Below are 5000 nucleotides of genomic sequence, written 5' to 3'. Positions count from 1 at the left end.
CTTGGTCTTGTCTTCCATGGAATTGTAGGGTGCCAAAAGCAAGCTCACATGCGTTGGCCAGGAATCGAACCCGGGTCAACTGCTTGGAAGGCAGCTATGCTCACCACTATACCACCAACGCTACATGCTGAACCTTGCCTAGCATGTACCATTGCAATATACCCAAGAGAAAAATGAGCTTGCTTATTTGCCTACTTTGCTAGATGTAAGCAGTGGGACACATGGTGATACTGCTTACAGACTTCAATTCAAGACTTCAGAAAGATCATGTGCCCCCCTGGATGATGCTGGTGCAACACACACACAGCAAAGGACAGCAATTTGAAGTCTGGAAGATTCCAGGGCAAGGGTGGGAAGGATGAAAAGCTAGGTGGCCATGCAACCATTCCTGCTAACCCAAAGCTTACTTGTGCCCTACAACACATTGGCTTAAGACTTGACCAAATCCAATGCTCCAATATGGGGAAGCTTCTCTGTTTGCTGTTTTTTTTTTTTTTTTTTTTTTTTTTTTAAGTGCGGTGTCACAGTTCACCCATCTCTTCAACTACAAGAACGGCCCAGGAGTAGTCTTAGCTACCCTAATATATACGTTACAGCAGGGCCCTTATTACACTTTCTCTTACAGGGCAATGGAAACCGTTTTGCCCATGCGATAAAGCAAGGTGCAAAAATGAATTCATGCCTAGCAGAGGATGGTTTCGATCCATCGACCTCTGGGTTATGGGCCCAGCACGCTTCCGCTGCGCCACTCTGCTTCTGTTTGTATTCAACCTTCAAGTTTAAGAAGGGTACATTAGTTGAAATAGTTACACTACTATCTATGTTACAGCAAGGCCCTAATGACACTTTCTCTTAAGGGGCTATGGCCGACAATTGGCCCATATGGTAAGCAAGGTATAAAAACCAACGTACACCTAGCAGAGGATGGTTTCGATCCATCGACCTCTGGGTTATGGGCCCAGCACGCTTCCGCTGCGCCACTCTGCTGCCATACAGTGAATGCTTCATTGTGGGAAAAAGTGGCGTTAAACTTCTTGGAGCAGACTTACTTCCTCACTCCACAAGACACACATACATCCCCATAAAATCATTTAGCAACAACTGCAGGCACAGTCTCTGTGGCGCAATCGGTTAGCGCGTTCGGCTGTTAACCGAAAGGTTGGTGGTTCAAGCCCACCCAGGGACGGCCTTTCCTTTTGTGTTCAACAGTTGTCCGAAGAGAACCCCAGATAGCCATGTAGATTCATTTGAGACACGTTGGAATCTCATTCACGTTCATGAAAAGGGTGAGCAGCATCAAGTTCATGTCTTAGTGATACAACAGACATCCCTGGCAGTGTCTGTGACCAAATGAAGTTTTCTGTACCCCAGAAGCAGCAGTAAAGTATTAGCCGGGGATCGAACCCAAAGCCTGGCGACGGCTGTCAAGCCAAAGAAAGGCAGTTCAAGCCCACCCAAGGACAGGCTCGCCTTAGTGCCTTGCTAGCTATTTGTTTAGAACATTATAGAGTGTCTGCATTAAGTGTTGACCATTTAGAAAGAACTTTAAGCTGGCGTAGAGTCTGCTGCACCGGAATGGAACCTCTCCAGAGACTGAGCAGGTGCAGGATGTCCTAACTGTTCAGAGATCTTGTCTTGGTCTTGTCTTCCATGGAATTGTAGGGTGCCAAAAGCAAGCTCACATGCGTTGGCCGGGAATCGAACCCGGGTCAACTGCTTGGAAGGCAGCTATGCTCACCACTATACCACCAACGCTACATGCTGAAACTCGCCTAGCATGTACCATTGCAATATACCCAAGAGAAAAATGAGCTTGCTTATTTGCCTACTTTGCTAGATGTAAGCAGTGGGACACATGGTGATACTGCTTACAGACTTCAATTCAAGACTTCAGAAAGATCATGTGCCCCCCTGGATGATGCTGGTGCAACACACACACAGCAAAGGACAGCAATTTGAAGTCTGGAAGATTCCAGGGCAAGGGTGGGAAGGATGAAAAGCTAGGTGGCCATGCAACCATTCATGCTAACCCAAAGCTTACTTGTGCCCTACAACACATTGGCTTAAGACTTGACCAAATCCAATGCTCCAATATGGGGAAGCTTCTCTGTTTGCTGTTTTTTTTTTTTTTTTTTTTTTTTTTTTTTAAGTGCGGTGTCACAGTTCACCCATCTCTTCAACTACAAGAACGGCCCAGGAGTAGTCTTAGCTACCCTAATATGTACGTTACAGCAGGGCCCTTATTACACTTTCTCTTACAGGGCAATGGAAACCGTTTTGCCCATGCGATAAAGCAAGGTGCAAAAATGAATTCATGCCTAGCAGAGGATGGTTTCGATCCATCGACCTCTGGATTATGGGCCCAGCACGCTTCCGCTGCGCCACTCTGCTTCTGTTTGTATTCAACCTTCAAGTTTAAGAAGGGTACATTAGTTGAAATAGTTACACTACTATCTATGTTACAGCAAGGCCCTAATGACACTTTCTCTTAAGGGGCTATGGCCGACAATTGGCCCATATGGTAAGCAAGGTATAAAAACCAACGTACACCTAGCAGAGGATGGTTTCGATCCATCGACCTCTGGGTTATGGGCCCAGCACGCTTCCGCTGCGCCACTCTGCTGCCATACAGTGAATGCTTCATTGTGGGAAAAAGTGGCGTTAAACTTCTTGGAGCAGACTTACTTCCTCACTCCACAAGACACACATACATCCCCATAAAATCATTTAGCAACAACTGCAGGCACAGTCTCTGTGGCGCAATCGGTTAGCGCGTTCGGCTGTTAACCGAAAGGTTGGTGGTTCAAGCCCACCCAGGGACGGCCTTTCCTTTTGTGTTCAACAGTTGTCCGAAGAGAACCCCAGATAGCCATGCAGATTCATTTGAGACACGTTGGAATCTCATTCACGTTCATGAAAAGGGTGAGCAGCATCAAGTTCATGTCTTAGTGATACAACAGACATCCCTGGCAGTGTCTGTGACCAAATGAAGTTTTCTGTACCCCAGAAGCAGCAGTAAAGTATTAGCCGGGGATCGAACCCAAAGCCTGGCGACGGCTGTCAAGCCAAAGAAAGGCAGTTCAAGCCCACCCAAGGACAGGCTCGCCTTAGTGCCTTGCTAGCTATTTGTTTAGAACATTATAGAGTGTCTGCATTAAGTGTTGACCATTTAGAAAGAACTTTAAGCTGGCGTAGAGTCTGCTGCACCGGAATGGAACCTCTCCAGAGACTGAGCAGGTGCAGGATGTCCTAACTGTTCAGAGATCTTGTCTTGGTCTTGTCTTCCATGGAATTGTAGGGTGCCAAAAGCAAGCTCACATGTGTTGGCCGGGAATCGAACCCGGGTCAACTGCTTGGAAGGCAGCTATGCTCACCACTATACCACCAACGCTACATGCTGAAACTCGCCTAGCATGTACCATTGCAATATACCCAAGAGAAAAATGAGCTTGCTTATTTGCCTACTTTGCTAGATGTAAGCAGTGGGACACATGGTGATACTGCTTACAGACTTCAATTCAAGACTTCAGAAAGATCATGTGCCCCCCTGGATGATGCTGGTGCAACACACACACAGCAAAGGACAGCAATTTGAAGTCTGGAAGATTCCAGGGCAAGGGTGGGAAGGATGAAAAGCTAGGTGGCCATGCAACCATTCATGCTAACCCAAAGCTTACTTGTGCCCTACAACACATTGGCTTAAGACTTGACCAAATCCAATGCTCCAATATGGGGAAGCTTCTCTGTTTGCTGTTTTTTTTTTTTTTTTTTTTTTTTTTTTTAAGTGCGGTGTCACAGTTCACCCATCTCTTCAACTACAAGAACGGCCCAGGAGTAGTCTTAGCTACCCTAATATGTACGTTACAGCAGGGCCCTTATTACACTTTCTCTTACAGGGCAATGGAAACCGTTTTGCCCATGCGATAAAGCAAGGTGCAAAAATGAATTCATGCCTAGCAGAGGATGGTTTCGATCCATCGACCTCTGGGTTATGGGCCCAGCACGCTTCCGCTGCGCCACTCTGCTTCTGTTTGTATTCAACCTTCAAGTTTAAGAAGGGTACATTAGTTGAAATAGTTACACTACTATCTATGTTACAGCAAGGCCCTAATGACACTTTCTCTTAAGGGGCTATGGCCGACAATTGGCCCATATGGTAAGCAAGGTATAAAAACAAACGTACACCTAGCAGAGGATGGTTTCGATCCATCGACCTCTGGGTTATGGGCCCAGCACGCTTCCGCTGCGCCACTCTGCTGCCATACAGTGAATGCTTCATTGTGGGAAAAAGTGGCGTTAAACTTCTTGGAGCAGACTTACTTCCTCACTCCACAAGACACACATACATCCCCATAAAATCATTTAGCAACAACTGCAGGCACAGTCTCTGTGGCGCAATCGGTTAGCGCGTTCGGCTGTTAACCGAAAGGTTGGTGGTTCAAGCCCACCCAGGGACAGCCTTTCCTTTTGTGTTCAACAGTTGTCCGAAGAGAACCCCAGATAGCCATGTAGATTCATTTGAGACACGTTGGAATCTCATTCACGTTCATGAAAAGGGTGAGCAGCATCAAGTTCATGTCTTAGTGATACAACAGACATCCCTGGCAGTGTCTGTGACCAAATGAAGTTTTCTGTACCCCAGAAGCAGCAGTAAAGTATTAGCCGGGGATCGAACCCAAAGCCTGGCGATGGCTGTCAAGCCAAAGAAAGGCAGTTCAAGCCCACCCAAGGACAGGCTCGCCTTAGTGCCTTGCTAGCTATTTGTTTAGAACATTATAGAGTGTCTGCATTAAGTGTTGACCATTTAGAAAGAACTTTAAGCTGGCGTAGAGTCTGCTGCACCGGAATGGAACCTCTCCAGAGACTGAGCAGGTGCAGGATGTCCTAACTGTTCAGAGATCTTGTCTTGGTCTTGTCTTCCATGGAATTGTAGGGTGCCAAAAGCAAGCTCACATGCGTTGGCCGGGAATCGAACCCGGGTCAACTGCTTGGAAGGCAGC

At 46.8% G+C, this 5000-nt stretch overlaps 7 non-coding genes across 7 annotated transcripts in view; 3 read left to right on the top strand and 4 right to left on the bottom strand.

Moving 5' to 3' along the window:
- Positions 1–49: 49 nt before the first annotated feature.
- Positions 50–121, bottom strand: TRNAG-UCC (transfer RNA glycine (anticodon UCC)). Its single transcript has one exon. It is a non-coding gene; the product is annotated as a tRNA-Gly (tRNA).
- A 991-nt stretch (positions 122–1112) lies between these two features.
- TRNAN-GUU (transfer RNA asparagine (anticodon GUU)) lies at positions 1113–1186 on the top strand. Its single transcript has one exon. It is a non-coding gene; the product is annotated as a tRNA-Asn (tRNA).
- A 497-nt stretch (positions 1187–1683) lies between these two features.
- On the bottom strand, positions 1684–1755 carry TRNAG-UCC (transfer RNA glycine (anticodon UCC)). The gene has a single exon. It is a non-coding gene; the product is annotated as a tRNA-Gly (tRNA).
- Positions 1756–2748: 993 nt separating this feature from the next.
- TRNAN-GUU (transfer RNA asparagine (anticodon GUU)) lies at positions 2749–2822 on the top strand. Its single transcript has one exon. It is a non-coding gene; the product is annotated as a tRNA-Asn (tRNA).
- Positions 2823–3319: 497 nt separating this feature from the next.
- TRNAG-UCC (transfer RNA glycine (anticodon UCC)) lies at positions 3320–3391 on the bottom strand. The gene has a single exon. It is a non-coding gene; the product is annotated as a tRNA-Gly (tRNA).
- Positions 3392–4383: 992 nt separating this feature from the next.
- On the top strand, positions 4384–4457 carry TRNAN-GUU (transfer RNA asparagine (anticodon GUU)). Its single transcript has one exon. It is a non-coding gene; the product is annotated as a tRNA-Asn (tRNA).
- A 497-nt stretch (positions 4458–4954) lies between these two features.
- Positions 4955–5000, bottom strand: part of TRNAG-UCC (transfer RNA glycine (anticodon UCC)) — a 72-nt gene continuing 26 nt past the window's right edge. Inside the window, exon 1 of the tRNA in view lies at positions 4955–5000. This exon is cut by the window's right edge and continues 26 nt beyond it. This is a non-coding gene — a tRNA (tRNA-Gly).

Source organism: Hyperolius riggenbachi, chromosome 4 (genome assembly GCF_040937935.1).
Source record: "Hyperolius riggenbachi isolate aHypRig1 chromosome 4, aHypRig1.pri, whole genome shotgun sequence".
NCBI lineage: Eukaryota > Metazoa > Chordata > Amphibia > Anura > Hyperoliidae > Hyperolius > Hyperolius riggenbachi.
Note: the sequence above shows the minus strand (reverse complement) of the source record. Positions and strands in the feature narration are given on the sequence as shown.